Below are 19,080 nucleotides of genomic sequence, written 5' to 3'. Positions count from 1 at the left end.
GCTCAGAGGTAACCAGCCTTGCAAACCTAGTTGGAATTCAGTCTGTCTGTACCTAGCTCTATTTTGGATGCCTTCCAGTTATCTAGGAATAAATCGCTGCCTTTGAGTTACCCAGTGTTAAAACATCACCTCAGCTGCCTTGGAGTTATCTCAATTTCAACAGGCTGCCTCAGAGTAAGCCAGTATTACAAAGCTGCTTAGAGGTCAGACTGGCTTTATCTAGGTCTATCCCGGATGCCTTCCAGTTATCTAGGAATAAATCGCTTCCTTTGAGTTACCCAGTGTTAAAACATCACCACAGCTGCCTTGGAGTTAATTAAATTTCAACAGGCTGCCTCAGAGTAAGCCAGTATTACAAAGCTGCTTAGAAGTCAGTCTGGCTCTTTCTAGCTCTATCTGAATGCGTTCCAGTTTTCTAACAACAAACAGCTGCCTTTGAGCTACCAAGTATTACGAGCACATGTCTAAGCATGTCTTAAAACTTATCTAGCAACAACTGGATGCCTAAAGGAGTTTTGGAAAGACACCCACTCAACCATGCCTTTGGGCAGCTCACTGAAAACTATGTGGTCTTGTAGCTGTATAAGCAGACTGGGAGACATAGAACTAACTAACATAGCACTACACATAGCACTTCTCGGTCTTACAACCACCCAAACAAATTAATTGGCTGCCTGGAAGATAGCTAGCGCTAACTGCTTCCCCCATTACTAAGTAGCTGTCCTGCACGGATAAGTAAGTAGTAGGCTACTTGCCAAAATAAATAGAATGTTCACCACTTCCAGCTATTTGAACAGGTTGACTGCATTTGAGCTATCCTTGGCTTAAAACAGTTAGCTAAAATCTACCATTGCAATCTGTTTACAGTTAGCTAGCTAGCTGAGGTGTCCGTTCAGCAAAGAAAAATCCCTAGCAGCTAGTGTGGGCTATATTTCAAAGCATAGTCATTTTTTTTTAATAATAAAGCATTCCATTATGAATTTTGAATTATGAACATTTCTTAGAATATTGCTCTATGCAACTTACCGTACCAAGTTGAGTCGAATCAAGATTGCTCGTTGGCGCTCGAAGTTCAATTTGAGCACCAGTGTTGTGATTGGCTGAAACTGTCGGGGGCGGGGAGTGCCTTCCATGCAGTGCTGCCTGGAAGACTACGTTGGGGGCTTAAAACACCAGTGAGCACAGATGTGCAACCCTTTATATCTCCAAATGATCACATGTCTAAACATAATGTTACTAACCAATACAAAAACTACAAAACACAAAAAAAGAAGAAAAAAGAAAAAAATATCATATAGGCCTACACACAAAAAAATATATCTAAAAAACTATGCAAAATACAATAGTATCATCATTAATATGTACTTCAAAAAACACTTTTCTTGATACCTGCAAATATACATCAAAATAATTAAATTAAAGTAATCACTCCAAAACCTTTAATGTATTATATACAAAAAAAAAAGAAGAAACACACACACATCTATATAACAATTCAAAGAAATGGACGAATATCAAAATCTTCATTAAGTCCTCTAGGGGACAGCGTGTCTAATGTAAAAATCCAAAAAGCCTCACGCTGTAAAAGCAATTTATCAATGTCACCTCCACAACGTGGATACTTAACTACCTCGATGCCTATGTATTGAAGAGTAGACACTGAATGTCTAAAAGCTGCAAAATGCTGGGCAACTGGACTTTTTGGATCATGGTGTCTAATTGCACATCGATGTTCAGAAATGCGATTCTTCAAAGGTCTACTAGTCTTACCAATGTAACATAAGCCACAAGGGCAATGCAACATATAAATAACATTAGCCGTCTTACACGAAATAGTGCCTCGAATTTTAAAAGTTTTTGCCGTGTAAGGATGTGTAAAAGTTGATGTCTTATATGTAAAATTACACTGTTGACAGTTACCACATCTATAATTACCATGAGGTATTTTATTCAAGAAGTGAGGAGCCGGTTTCAAATCCGCTCTAACTAACATATTTCGAAGGTTAGGTGTTTTTTTATGCACTAAACGAGGTGGTTTGTCGAAGCATTTTTTGAGATTGGGATCACTCTCTACAATATGCCAGTGTTTAGATAAAACATTATTAACATCCTTGGTAACAGGCGAATATTGCATATAACAATTAACACGACATTCCGTTTTTTTATCATTTTTAACTAGACTCTCTTTTTGTGACACATCTTTAAAACGACTCGCTGCAGACTGAATCCACTCTTCTTTATACGATCGATGTCTGAATCTCTCTGATAAAATATGTGACTGCTGTTGGAAATCATCATCACTGCTACAGATACGGCGAATCCGACTAAATTGAGAAATTGGTAACGAACGTTTTAATGACACCGGATGATAGGATTGTCCGTGCAAGATAGTGTTACGATCAGTAGGTTTTCGATACAAAGTGGTCTCAATGCCCGACGTGGTATGAAGAACAAGCACATCCAAAAAATTCATTTTCTCTTGATGGAAATCAATGGTAAATGTTAACGCAGTACATTTATTATTTACCAAATTGTGAAACTCTAATAGCTCAGCTTCAGTGCCACGCCATAATAGAAAAACATCGTCAATGTATCTTTTCCATAAAAGAATGTGCTTTAAAAAATCGTTAACAGGATTAAACACAAATTGATGTTCAAACATCCCACAAAATAAAGATGCAAAACTTGGGGCCATCTTAGACCCCATACTGACCCCCGAAATCTGCAAATAATACTCAGACCCAAACAAGAAATAGTTATGTGAAAGTACCAATTTTGCCAAATCACTCAAACATACAGTACTAGGAATTTGACAAAGACGTTGATTCAGAAAAAATTAAATTGCCTCTAGCCCACCCTGAAACGGAACATTGGTATACAACGATTCAACATCCATAGTGACTAGAAGAACAGGACAATCCGGTAATTTCACATTGTTGACAAGTTCAATAAAATGCATCGTGTCTCTGATATAAGAAGGTAAAGACATCACCAAAGGTTGTAAATGAAAATCGACGAAAGCTGAAATTTTTTCAGTAAGAGACCCAATTGCTGCCACTATAGGTCTCCCAGAGGGAATATCACTATAAGGTTTATGAATTTTGGGCAGTGTATATAACACCGGTGTAATCGGATGTTCGACACACATATATTCATATTCAGCTTTCGTCAACAAACCTGAATCTACAAACAATTTTAAAGTGTTATGTGCAGATGTTTTAAAATTAATCACAGGATTTGTACTAAATTTTTTATAAAAGGTTGAATTAGACAATTGTCTCTGAATTTCAACTTCGTAGTCTCTTCGATTCAAAATCACCACTGCACCACCTTTGTCAGCACTTTGAATAACTATAGATGGATCTTGTTTCAATAATGCCAATTCAGACAGTTGTGCTTCTGATAAATTGGGGCAAAGTGATGACGTCGATCGAGGCGGGGCCGCACCTGGTTCTCATTGGTTAGTGGCACAGTAATGACGTCGACGCCACGGTAAACAGGAAATGTGGTTGAAAACTCATCGCGCTGACAGCGCATGTGTCGTATTTGCGTTAAGTGGTGACGTCACGCGTCTTAAAAACGCTTGTGCAAATTTGAAATAATACTTTAATAAAATGATAAAGTATTAAAACAATTCTAAAGTAATAATGAAAGCAGCAAAAAGTAGTTGAGTATAAATCCATAGTTTTAACTATGTCTGATCTAAGGTAAACATAAGGAATTACAGAGTAGGCTATATATTGTGCAATATCTGTGTAGTATTTTAAAAGTTTTTTACATTCTGTTGCACTTCACTGTGTAAATTACAAAATTACTGTAAACATTAATGACACCTTATATATTTCTTATTTTAATCATTCCTCTGTAATAGTTTTTGTTTATTTTTGTGCATTAGGTTATTATAAAACATTTATGCCAATAAAGTTTTAAGTTAAACTAACTACATACAGTACATTGTCAATCTCTGTCTGTATCCCATATTATGCATGCCAACTCAAAAAACCAAACTCAAACCAGTGATAACTTTTATTTCAAAACAAAAATAATTGTGTAAAAGAGATATGCACACATACAGATAATCACGTACATCAACCGTACACACACACACGTACACTCACATACACTCACACACGTACGTACGTACACTCACACACACACACACACACGTACGTAAACTCACACACGTACGTACACACACTCACACTCACACTCACACACACACACACACACACACACACGTACACTGACACACATACGTACGTACACTCACACGTTCACTCACACACGTACGTACGTGCATGAGTGTGCGTACGTATGTGTGTGTGTGTGCGTGTGTGTGTGTGTGTGTACGTACGCGTCTGTCTGTGTGTATACGTATGCCTGTGTGTACACGTGTGTGTGTGTGTGTGTGTCCGTACGTACACATATGTGTGTGTGTGTACGTATGCGTGTGTGTGTACGGTTGATGTACGTGATTATCTGTATATGTGCATATACACTCACACACGTACGTACACTCACACACGTACGTACACTCACACACGTACGTACACTCACACACGTATGTACGTACACTCACACACGTACGTACACTCACACACGTACGTACACTCACACACGTACGTACACTCACACACGTACGTACACTCACACACGTACGTACACTCACACACGTACATACACTCACACACGTACGTACACTCACAAACACTCACACACGTACGTACACTCACAAACACTCACACACGTACGTACACTCACAAACACTCACACACGTACGTACACTCACAAACACTCACACACGTACGTACACTCACACACACTCACACACGTACGTACACTCACACACGTACGTACACTCACACACAATCTACTCAGCCTGAAAAAAAACAGTCAACTGAGCAATAGCCCTCAGCCTCCTTCTCAGAATAAAGTCCCCGCAGGACTCCGCTTCGGCCATCACCCACAGACCCAGGTGGGCAGTGCTTGTATACTTCAGTGCAGTGCAAGCACCTAGTCAGCGAGTAGGGCACCCGGAACTCTTGCCTATATTGTCTGGAAAATGCACTCTAATTCACAACATCTAATTTAGATAAAATACAGAACAAACAATGTGGAATCATTTTAAAGGCATTAACATAGTACAGAGTCATACAAGGAATTTATTTGTTATATTTTAAACATATTATAGGAAAATGTTAGACAAGATATGCTTGAGTGTTATTGGCTTTGTCTGTAAAATACCTAAGAGACTTACTTTGTTTATGAACAACAAACTAGTTAAAAAAGTTTGTCAACACAAACTTTAATTTGGCTTGAGAAAGCCTATCCTAAAAGTTTGAATTAGTTTTAAAAGCTTGAAGATTTTCATAACCTTATATTTATATATATTAATAACAATAATATCAAAATACATTTAATCAATGTATTCATAGAAAAAAAATATCCTACAATATATCTTTGTATATTACTATTAACTCTTAAATCCTATATTTCTTCTCCTGGTTTAGTTTTGCCACTGTATTTCTTTTTAAGGGCCTCTGTTTTAACCTATGGTTTTAACACTATATCCTAATCCCACCAAAACCACAGACACCACGCAAACGCACACGCGCACACACACACACACACACATACACACACACACACACATACACACACACACACATACACATACACACACACATACACACACACACACTTAGACCTACGCTGTCCTAGTTATTTGTGTGATATGATGAGTAAAGTTAGCACTACACGATCTCATTTTTACACCAGTTAATATCACACTAAACGCCACTTCAGAATTAAAAATGGTCAAATAAAATGTAAAAAAAATTAGAACAAAAAAAGAGTAGCTTGCCTGTAATGTACTCACCATGCAGCGATGAACATCGGAAATGAAAACATGTTAGAATCACGTCATGACTTCACGCCACTAACCAATGAGAAGAGATGTTGGCGGGAAGAGACGTGCAGCCCCGCCCCAGGTGCGGCCCCGCCTCGATCGACGTCATCACTTGCCACTAACCAATGAGAAGCATTGTGGGTGCAGCCCTGCCCCAGGTGCACCCACGCCCAAATCTGCAGGCTGCAGCCAGGTGCTTCTCGTCCCTTCCGCCCCCTATACCGGTACCTGTTCAGTAGGATGGAAGCTGTAATGAGTGGAAATAAGGTGTGGCCCCTTTAAGAGCTGCGCGTACCCTGTTGAACTGCAGTCTGTATTGTATGTGCACCTCGAACACCCCCATGTATGCGGGTTATTTCAGTTTGATGCTCATTCTTATCTTACTTTTGATCATCAAGTAAAGCTGTGGACGGTAGATAGTAGGGCTGGGCGATATATCGCACGATATTGTTATGCGCAATCTCAACAATGGTGACAATAATAAAGCATGTTGCAGTGGCTGCCACCAATCACAACTGTCACGACCTGCTCGAAGCCGTGGCAAATGAAATGGAGGACATAGTGATTGGTTTGCAGAAATAAAGATTTATTAACATAAATAGAAAAATATAAGCAAGAAAACATGGTCATCTGTAATGTCTGTTAGGTGCATGAATGTAAAGGTATCAATCACAGAAAACGAAATACTAAACCAAATAACAGCCAACTCAAAGTAACGCGGAGAAAGACCTCTCTCTCAACACTAGCCAGCCTAAACTTTTATAGAGGGATGAACAGGTGGGCATCGTTCCCTTGATGAGTCTCCTAGTCACACCCACCAACCGGCCGTAGCGGGGAAGAGTAGAGACTCGTCACACACTCCCCCTAAAAAGAAGAGCAGAGAGTTTTAGAACACTTCCAAAACCCAAACCAAAACCCCACCACTGCTAAATTCAAACAGTCCAAGTAAGCGAACTTGGTCCAACTCCAAATTTTCCCCAGTCTTGTTATATCTCCAAGTCCTTTCAGCAACCACGGCGCCTAGGAAGCAAATCAAGAAAAGAACAGAGACAGGAAAATAGAAGAAATCCCATAACACTAGACGATATAAATACGAGATAAGGCATCAGCAGTTGTATTCTCTGAGCCTTTAATATGGCGGATATCTAACAGGTATCCCTGTAAAAATAAGCACCACCTCATTAACCTCTGGTTTGGGTTCTGCAACGAATGAAGAAAAACTAAAGGGTTGTGATCAGTAAAAACCACCAGAGGTCCCTCAGACGAACCCACATACACCTCAAAATGTTGCAAAGCCCAGATCAGAGCAAGCGCCTCCTTTTCTATCACAGAGTAATTAAGTTGATAAGGATTGAACTTTTTAGAAAAGAATCCAACTGGATGATCAATTCCATCCTCATAAGTCTGTAACAGAACGGCACCAGCACCCACATTGCTGGCATCCACTTGCAACCGAAATGCTTGGTCAAACTTTGGCGCTTTCAAAACAGGATCCTCTGTAAGAAGCAATTTTACCTTTTCAAAGGCTTGCTGACAACCAGACGTCCAACAAAAGTCTACTCCTCCCCGCAATAAATTTGTCAGGGGAGCCACCACTGTAGAAAAATTCCTGCAAAAACAACAATAAAACCCTACCATTCCAATAAATCGCATAAGTTCTTTCTTGGTGGCAGGTGTTGGATAGTTATCAATCGTTTCTACTTTCGCACGGACAGGGCGCACTTGGCCTTGCCCTACCACTTTCCCCAAGTAGACTACTGTGGCCTTGGCGAACTCACATTTTAACAAATTAACGGTCAAATTCGCCTCCACAAATCGATCAAATAGTGCTCTAATTTGAACAATATGTTCTTCCCAAGTTCGACTATACACAACGACGTCATCTAAGTACACAGCGCAACCCTTTAAACCACAAATAACTCGATTCATTAAACGCTGGAAAGTTGCGGGAGCATTACGCAACCCAAAACTCATAACGTTGTACGAAAATAATCCAGACGGTATAATAAAAGCAGAAATTTCTTGAGCTCTTTCAGTTAAAGGCACTTGCCAGTAACCTTTTAGTAAATCAAACTTACTAACAAATTTAGAGTTTCCCACTTGATCAATACAGTCCTCAATTCGAGGCAATGGAAATGAATCGGGTTTTGTTACAGCATTTACCTTTCGGTAATCAGTACAAAATCTGAACGATCCATCAGATTTACTCACTAGCAATGATGGAGAAGCCCAGCTAGAAAAAGAGGGTTTAGCGATATCATTTTCCAACATATAATCAACTTCATTTTCTAATTGTTGTTTTTTACTCGCAGATACTCGATAATAGCGTTGATGAATTGGAGCCGAATCTCCCACATCAATATCGTGTTCAATAAGACTTGTACGAGATGGAGTATCGGGAAACAGTGTAATATATTCAAAAATCAAATTAATCAAATCAGTACGCTGCACCTCCGTTAAATGACTAAATCGATTGTGCAAAGAGCTTAACACTTCTGAATTATGTAAACGACCTTGAAGGACAGAATCTCCAGGATCAATCTCATCCTGATCCCCGCCTAACAGAATTGAAGTGGTTGACAATTCAGGATCACCAGAAGCAAAAGAACCTGTAACCAGAACAGGTTTAATGCCAGAATTAGGCATAACAACGTTGTCTTGATTTACTTTAGCGTCAACAAAATCTTCAGAACCATAGAAAGGCTTTAGCAAATTTACATGACATAACCTCGTCTTCTTTTTTCGATCTGGCGTATTAATCAAATAGTTAAGATCGGAAATTTGACGAGCCACAGTATATGGACCTAAAAACTTGGCCTGAAATGGTGATCCCACAATAGGCAACAGAGCAAGAACTTGATCACCCAATTGAAAGGAACGCAATTCTGTATGACGATCAAAAAGTCGTTTCATCCGATCTTGTGCTCTGCTCAAAGATCCCTTTGCCAGTTGGCACGCTTCAAAAATTCGTCTGCGAAAATCACTCACATATGATAGAACATTTTTTGGTGGATCAACTTTTTTCCAATCTGCAGACAAAACAGATAATGGACCACGCACCTCATGACCAAAAACGAGGTCATTCGGACTAAATCCAGTACTCTCCTTAGCAGCTTCTCGAGCAGACATCATTAACCAGGGTAACCCAGCTTCCCAATCTTTATTCATCTGAACACAGTAAGATCTCAATAAAGACTTTAAAGTTTGGTGAAATCTTTCCAGTGCTCCCTGACTTTGGGCGTGATAAGCACTGGAAAGATTATGTTGAATATGAAGCTGTTTCAAAACTTGACCAAACAAATTTGAAGTAAAATTACTCCCCTGGTCAGACTGAATAATTTGTGGTATTCCGAAGACTGATATAAACTGAGTCAGTGCTTTTAAAACTAACTTTGCGGTTAGAGAACGTAACGGGTACACAGCTGGATATCTAGTCACTTGGCACATAACAGTAAGCAAATATTCATTCCCCACCTTTGACCGAGGTAATGGCCCCACACAGTCCACAATAAGATGTTCAAAGGGTTGACTAACAGCAGGAATTGGATACAGAGAGGCAGGTTTCATTGACTGGTTTGGCTTTCCAGTGAGTTGACATGTTTGACAAGATTTAATATACTTCGATATATCACGCTTCAACTTTGGCCAAAAGATATGTTTCAAAAGCAACCTGTACGTCTTTTTCACCCCCAGATGTCCAGATGTGTCATGTGCCGTTTTTAAAACAAGTTGACGGAGAGACTGAGGCACTACAATTTGGAAAACAGGATCACCAATTACAAATTCTCCATGCGGCACCCACTTTCGGACTAACACATCTCCCTCTAGATAATATCCAGAAGGAAGATTTACGATTGTATCATGAGAGACAACTCGATCAAACAATTCAACAAGTGTAACGTCAGCCTTTTGTTCCTTAATCAAGTCATCACGTGACACAGACAAGACGGAAGGGATTTCTAGAGGTGCACTCAAAATCTCTCTAGTTTCAGATTTATCAACAGCTGGTATTTTACTCATAGACCTTGTTATCACGCATGACGGAAACCCATTCAAAGAACAGGAAGAATTCTCATCACTTGCGTCAAAAGTCGACACAGATGGTGTGACCACCAAATTCGGTGAAACATTCCGCCAAACTCGTTCACCAGCCAAATCATTTCCCAGAATTACCTGTACTCCGTCCACAGGCAAGCAGGAACGCACAGCAACCTCCACTTCTCCCTGGATCAAATCAGAATGCAAAATGATTTTATGTAAGGGAACAGACATCACATTCAAACCAATACCCCTAATCAACACATTGTTCCCAGTATACGAATCATTTGAAAAAGATAGAATAGACTCTAGGACAAATGTTTCTGATGATCCAGTGTCACGAAGAATTTTGATCGGTACATCTTCTGTAGAATTTACCAATCTAACAGAACCATCTGTAACAAATGGAGAAAATGTTGAAACACGTGACGAGGAACTCCCCGGTACATTTACTTCAGAGGCAGTCACTGCCAGAACAACAGCCTTCACCGAAGACGATTTAGATTTCAACAAAGGACACTCATTCTTCCAGTGGCCAAACTCATGACAATAATTACAGATGTTTTCTCTGTCTTTTACTCCAACAAATGCAAGACGCTGTTTGTCAGGTATATCACCCAAAGTTCTCGGAGATCTACTAAAATCATGCCACAACTCTCTCTTAACATTTTCTCCAGCATTTTTGTAGCCGGAAGAGATTTTATGAATCAGAGAAAATTCATCAGCCATAACAGCCCCCTCATATGCGGTGTCAGGTTTACGCTCACTAATATAAGTTACTACACGTTGCGACACAGAGTTTTTAAACTGTTCAAGCAAGATCAACTCCTTCAAATCGTCTAACGTTTTAACGTCAGAAGCTGCACACCAACGATTGAAGTGAACTGAAATATCATGTACAAACTCAACATGCGTTTGACTATCAGTTTTCTTCCAGGACCTATATTTTTGTCTATAGGCCTCTGGGACCAACTCGTATGCCCTTAATACTGCATTCTTAACAGTCAAATACTCCTTAGCATCTGCTACACTAAGAGACAAATATGCTTCTTGAGCTTTTCCTGTAAAAACAGACTGTAACATAAGCGTACGTTCCTCATCTGGCCAATTTCGCGTTTCTGCCACGCGTTCAAACAACAAAAAGAAGCGTTCAACATCTTTCTCGTCAAATCTAGGGATCAATCTCATATTAGCCACTACATCAAATTTACACAAAGCCAAATCGCGTTCTACACCTCCCGTTAAATTAAGTTTACCTTCTCTTATCAGATCTAAACGGTAACGTTCAAGATCAAGCTGTTGTTGTTGTAACTGTAGCTTAGACATCTCAACACGATTTTGTGCTTCTACCATTTCTCTTTTTATTTCCGTTTGAATTAACAACAATTGTTTTTGTTCTTCAAATGTTAGATGGGACATTGATGCTGCACTAACAAAAGCTGAAACATCTTCCAAAGATTGAGACTCCAAAACTCCGCGTTCAGATAACTCAGTCTTAATCATAGTTTTAATACTATCTTTTAAACGTTTATCTTGACTTGACAAACTAATTTTGTAATGCGTTGCAAGTTCTACTAGTTGATCTTTAGAAAAATCATCCAACAGATCTTCAGACGGAGCACTAATAAAATCCTCAATCTTTGAATCCATGGTGAACAACAAGAGTAAGCTACGACTACTTAATTTCCAAATATATATATATATATATACACTCACCTAAAGGATTATTAGGAACACCATACTAATACTGTGTTTGACCCCCTTTCGCCTTCAGAACTGCCTTAATTCTACGTGGCATTGATTCAACAAGGTTCTGAAAGCATTCTTTAGAAATGTTGGCCCATATTGATAGGATAGCATCTTGCAGTTGATGGAGATTTGTGGGATGCACATCCAGGGCACGAAGCTCCCGTTCCACCACATCCCAAAGATGCTCTATTGGGTTGAGATCTGGTGACTGTGGGGGCCATTTTAGTACAGTGAACACATTGTCATGTTCAAGAAACCAATTTGAAATGATTCGAGCTTTGTGACATGGTGCATTATCCTGCTGGAAGTAGCCATCAGAGGATGGGTACATGGTGGTCATAAAGGAATGGACATGGTCAGAAACAATGCTCAGGTAGGCCGTGGCATTTAAACGATGCCCAATTGGCACTAAGGGGCCTAAAGTGTGCCAAGAAAACATCCCCCACACCATTACACCACCACCACCAGCCTGCACAGTGGTAACAAGGCATGATGGATCCATGTTCTCATTCTGTTTACGCCAAATTCTGACTCTACCATCTGAATGTCTCAACAGAAATCGAGACTCATCAGACCAGGCAACATTTTTCCAGTCTTCAACTGTCCAATTTTGGTGAGCTCGTGCAAATTGTAGCCTCTTTTTCCTATTTGTAGTGGAGATGAGTGGTACCCGGTGGGGTCTTCTGCTGTTGTAGCCCATCCGCCTCAAGGTTGTGCGTGTTGTGGCTTCACAAATGCTTTGCTGCATACCTCGGTTGTAACGAGTGGTTATTTCAGTCAAAGTTGCTCTTCTATCAGCTTGAATCAGTCGGCCCATTCTCCTCTGACCTCTAGCATCAACAAGGCATTTTCGCCCAGAGGACTGCCGCATACTGGATGTTTTTCCCTTTTCACACCATTCTTTGTAAACCCTAGAAATGGTTGTGCGTGAAAATCCCAGTAACTGAGCAGATTGTGAAATACTCAGACCGGCCCGTCTGGCACCAACAACCATGCCACGCTCAAAATTGCTTAAATCACCTTTCTTTCCCATTCTGACATTCAGTTTGGAGTTCAGGAGATTGTCTTGACCAGGACCACACCCCTAAATGCATTGAAGCAACTGCCATGTGATTGGTTGATTAGATAATTGCATTAATGAGAAATTGAACAGGTGTTCCTAATAATCCTTTAGGTGAGTGTATATATATATATATATATATATATATATATATATATATATATATATATATATCTGAGGGGTCGCAATTGGATAAACAATTCCCTCTAACTAAATTCCCAAACTATCTAAACTTATCCCTAATCTTCGTACAGTTACTTGCAGCAGGTTTTTATACACTGCAAACCAGTGTTTGAAATGGCGACCGATTAACAAGTCACCATTACAAAACACGGACGTGTTCCCGAGACAACTGCTCTAGCTGCTTTCACCATACAAACATAACAAACTAAAATAAAAAAAGTTCGGAGCATCCCGTTAAGGATACCCCGCTAAACCTAAACAGGGAAAAGCATATCCAACAAGAAACCTCCCCTCAAACATACAAACAGTAGTCAACACTTACCAATGCCAATCTCCCGTGAAGTAGACCAACCCAATCACTATAATCCTCCACGAAATTTCAAAACTCAGTATTCAACGAACATTATTAAGAAAAAATACATATTTAACGAATCAATCATCAGATTAACGAAATCAACTCTTTAACCAAACAAATTTAACAAAACTTATGGACGAGCCCCCACATTTGTCACGACCGGCTCGAAGCCGTGGCAAATGAAATGGAGGACATAGTGATTGGTTTGCAGAAATAAAGATTTATTAACATAAATAGAAAAATATAAGCAAGAAAACATGGTCATCTGTAATGTCTGTTAGGTGCATGAATGTAAAGGTATCAATCACAGAAAACGAAATACTAAACCAAATAACAAAAGCAAGTTTAACCCTAAAACAAACCCGAGCCAACTCAAAGTAACGCGGAGAAAGACCTCTCTCTCAACACTAGCCAGCCTAAACTTTTATAGAGGGATGAACAGGTGGACATCGTTCCCTTGATGAGTCTCCTAGCCACACCCACCAACCGGCCGTAGCGGGGAAGAGTAGAGACTCGTCACACAACTCATGAATGGCTCCCATCATGCATTGCGGTATGAATAAATGATGATCTGAATTGTCTATGTAATTTACTTTTCCTAATTGAATATTCTGCTCGTCACCATTGTTGAGATGCATAGACTGAATCTTGATGTCTGTGTGTGCCTAAAAGTACAATTTTTTGTTTTTTTAAAACAACTTTTAAGAAATCCTTTATATTATATGAAAAATGCTGGGCATTTACACAGAATCACAGTTATTCTGTAACCAACAACATAAATCGAAGTCAGAAAGAAGGATCTTAATGAGTTCAGTGATCAAGTTCAAATGATGATTGCATTTCAAACCAGTTTGGTTTGAAATGTGCTGGGGACAGAGACGCATTCGGAAGTGCATTTTCAGAAGTACAATGACGCATTCATTTTTTTCTCTCTTTCGCGCAGGTTATGTTTTGGAAGACGATGTCCTGTAGCTCAGGCACGGCCCCACTTTTCAACAGGCCCACCCAAAACTTTCAAAAAAAAAAAAAAAAAAAAAAAAACTTTTACTATATTCTAATTTTGTCAATAATTATAAAAAAATCGCCAATAAGCTCATAATTTGTGCTAAAATAGTGTTTAGTTTTAAAAACCATTTTAAAAAGCTGGTTATATTTTGATGTTTCTGCGCAAGTTCAGCAGACAGTGAGGTTCGGGTTTGTTCCGATCAGAGCTCGTGAGTGGAGAGCGCATTTCTGAATATTCCGCTCCGCTCGTCCACTTCGTAAAAGTAATGATTATGAATGATTGTTAATAGGCTATATCTTCATTAACTAGAGATATAATTAACAGAACATCTAACAGAACATAGCCTAAGTTGTTTATTTTTTACACCTTGTGTTCTTATTTTGTTTAATTAACGAAATGTCAATCTTCGTGTTTATAACAGAAGATACAATACAATACAAAAATCTTCAAGATGTATAACGGATTGTCACCTTATAAACAGTCCTTTTTTAATGGAATAATACACCCTTATAATAAAGAAAAAGCTTCAGTGATAAAGAATATGAACGCAATGCATTTAATTATACATTAAGCGTTTTCCTTTCATAGAAACCCTTTATTATAAAGAAAATAGGTGGCTCTTAACGTGTCTTTCTATGGGAGGATGGCATAGCGGTGCATAGCAAATATTCAATGCATTCAATGAAAATATTCAATGGTATTCAATGCAAAACAAAATAAAATAAATAAATTATTGTGGCATTAATTAGCCCATAAACAATATTTATTTTAAAGCCTAAACGAATTTGTTTAAAGAAAAACACCAGCGTTTAGCGTTTATCTGTATAGGCTAAGTGTTTCAGCCGCCCTTTTCAAACTGGCGCAATAAAATGCAACAGAATTTGATTAGTTAAACAGGAAGAGGATTATCCGTCTGGCATGGCCGCTCGCTCTAACGTTAACCTAGATAAATGTTTGCTATTATGAAGCGCATTTCCGAGTGTTTGTGCGGAGTGTGGAGCGCGCACTATGACATGGATGGAGGCGCCGGTGCCATCACTCGCATTTTCAACAGTGGAAACAACTTAAAATACTCCATTTCTGGTCATACAGAATATAATAATACATCAGTCGCAACTACTTTTATTTGTGTAAACTCACAACAACAAGAAAACGGTGTGCCTTTGTAAAATAAAATAAAACGAACAGGGCGCGCTTTCATTATCTCTGTGAATTGGAGCGCGCCTCAAAAATGAACTGACAAACAGTGTATACACAGCAAAAACTCCAGTGTTAAATTAACACTCCTGGGAGTGTATATGAGTCCACACTCAAGAGTGTAAAGTGTTAAAATATGAGTGTTAAATTAACACTCAAGAGTGTTAAAATTAATGAGATAATTAAGTGATTAATTGAGTGATGATTGATCATTATTGAAGACACCTGATGTTAACAAGCAGAATCACTGAAGGAGAAAATCTAAAATTGTAAGCCACCGTTATGGTGATCAGTGTTTGCTTTAGTTGGGCTCTTGACCCTTATATGCTTACTTTAGTTTTTGTTGGGCTGTTGTATCTGAGTTATAACTGCCAGATGAACAAAGAAAAAAAGTGATCTGATGGTGTTGGTTATATTATGACAATCATCATTTGAACTTGATCACTGAACTCATTAAGATGGGGGTGGTGTGGCGCAATGGATAAGACACATGCCTTTGGTGTGAGAGACCCGGGTTCGAATCCACTGTGAGACACCAATGTGTCCCTGAGCAAGACACTTAACCCCTAGTTGCTCCAGAGGCGTGCGACCTCTGACATATATAGCAATTGTAAGTCGCTTTGGATAAAAGCGTCAGCTAAATGAATAAATGTAAATGTAAATGTAAGATCATGATTTCTGACTTAGATTTATGTTGTTGATTACAGCATAACTGTGAATCTGCATAAATATCCAGAATTTTAGATATAATACAAAGGATTTCTTAAAAGTTGTTTTGAAAAAAATAAAATAAAAATCTTTCTTTTAGGCACACACAGACGTCAAGATTCAGCCTATGCATCTCAACAATGGTGACAAGCAGAATATTCAATTAGGAAAAGTAAATTACATAGACAATTCAGATCATAATTGATTCATACCGCAATGCATGATGGGAGCCATTAATGAGTTGTGATTGGTGGCAGCCACTGCAACATGCTTTATTATTGTCACCATTGTTGAGATTCACAGGCTCATTATATATGTATGTGTTTCTAAATAAATCCATTTGAAAGTCTTTTGATCAGAACAATGTTTATTAAATGTTTTGGATTATATGAAAAATACTGAAAATCATATGCTGTAAAATCTCAGAGTTGCTGTAATTAACAAGTTAAACCAAACTATCTCAGAAAGTTTAGTTTTTCAGATCACAACATGATTATGTCAAAACATAACCAACACCATCAGACCACATGGTCTCTTTGTTCATCTGACTGTTATAAATCAATAACAGCTCTTATAAATTAACTCTTGAGTGTTAATTTAACACTCATATTTTAACACTTTACACTTTTGAGTGTGGACTCATATACACTCCCAGGAGTGTTAATTTAACACTGGAGTTTTTGCTGTGTAGACAAGCCTCACAGACATGAGAAATATAACTATAAAGTTACTAAAAAAAATGTCCACCAACGAAAAAAAATCCAATCGAAAGCAAATACGGTAGCTACCATCTGATTATGTAATCCTGTCCGTATGAAAGGCGCATCTAGGCTACATTACAGCGGAGATGTGGAGATATGTATGCAGGCAGCCTACACTGATTTAGAAAAGACTAGTTCATTAATAAACAATAAAAATGCATCGTTATTGTAAAACGAGATAAGATCTCGTTATTAGACATAATTGAGGTGAAAAAATAATATGTATGTGGCAGCAATGCGTCACCGTATGATTCTGCTATATTTACTTTTTATAGCTATATTAAATCCAGGCAATTGGTTCATGAAAGATTGATTAAAATTAAGATATAATTAATACAAAATGAAATTCACTTTAAAGAAAGGCAGCTGTTCTGTTTGAGGTCTCTGTGAAAGTTTTAAAGCAGTCTTTTAGTGCCGCTTTCAGAGCGCTCACGTCCGTAACCATAAACTGGCACGTTGTTTTTTCCCTCATAAATGCGAACACGGAAAATAAAATAAAATTAATATTATAATGTTTTTTTGTTGGGTCAGACAATGATTACCAAATTTCTCTCTCATATTGCTCCACACAACCACTGAAAACGGTCAAAAAAATCGAACCAAAAGTCAAATTAATATGGATGGAAGTTAAAAGTGGTGGGTACAAAATGACTCATGACGAAATCTGGGGGGTACGCGTCCCCCCCGTCGCCCCCGTCCCCCCCGAAATCGACGCCTATGGATGATTGTCATAATGTAACCAACACCATCAGATCACTTTTTTTTGCCAAATTTTTTTTTATTTTATTTTTTTATAAACTTTTAAGAAATACTTTATATTATATCTAAAATTCTGGATATTTATGCAGAATCACAGTTATGCTGTAATCAACAACATAAATCAAAAACATAAAGTTCAAATGATGATTGTCATAATATAACCAACACCATCAGATCACTTTTTTCTTTGTTTATCTGGCAGTTATAACAGCCAAACAAAATCGATACACAGCAAAATCCTCAGTGTTAAATTAACACTCCTCAGTGTACATATGTGTTCACAGTGTTAATTTTTAACACCCTGTAGTGTGGACACATATGTACACTGAAGAGTGTTAATTTAACACTGGGGATTTTGCTGTGTAGATAGAAATAGATAGATACAATATGTCTGTCTGTCTATCTATCTATCTATCTATCTATCTATCTATCTATCTATCTATCTATCTATCTATCTATCTATCTATCTATCTATCTATCTATCTATCTATCTATCTATATATCTATCTATATATCTATCTATATATCTATCTAATCATTTTCTTTTTTTCTAACAGAGGTGGGTAATCCAGGGGCCAATGAGTAGAAGTCCTGCCATATGTTTATTCCACCCATAAACTCAGTCAGCTGATTTCACTAATTAGTTCTCTCTCCTGTCTGAATTAGCAAATCCAGGTAATTGGAACAAAATACTGAGGAGCACTCTTACTTTCTGAACCTGGGGTGCTTCTCATTTCTTATTTGTGCATCCTCGTTTCCTTTCCTCGCTTCCTTTCCTCGCGTCTCAGCTCCGCCCCCTGTAGGATGCGAGGGAAGGATGCGAAAGGAAGGAAGGAAAAGACATGAGAACGGAGGAATCGAATGTAACTTTTTTTTATACATTGGAATACTTGATCACTCAAGCGTCACTTCATCGCATCATCAGCAGCGCTCAAATGATCTGCCCAGCTTATGTTGTTGAAGTTTGTTTATTTAAGAAATTCATAATAAATAATAATAAAGCAAGATACCCTGTTGAAATATGTGAGATGTCTGGTTTATATAAACTGCAAAGGTAAAGTATAAATTAAAATGATTGTGACCGATGCGAAGGGGGAGGAGAATTTAGACGTGCGTCACGTTTAAGTCGATAAAACTCTTCCGCATAGGATACACCTGTGCAGAGGTGGAAAGTCCAGGGGTCAGAAAGTAAAAGTCCTGCCATATATTTACTCCACCCATGAACTCACACAGCAAAAACTCCAGTGTTAAATGAACTCTCCTGGGAGTTTATCTGGCTCCAGACTCAAGAGTGTTAAAGTTAATGAGATAATTTAGTGATTAATTTAGTGATGATTGAGCATTATTGAAGACACC

This window comes from Rutilus rutilus, assembly GCF_951802725.1.
Source record: "Rutilus rutilus genome assembly, chromosome: 1".
Taxonomy (NCBI): domain Eukaryota; kingdom Metazoa; phylum Chordata; class Actinopteri; order Cypriniformes; family Leuciscidae; genus Rutilus; species Rutilus rutilus.
This window is presented reverse-complemented; position numbering follows the sequence as displayed.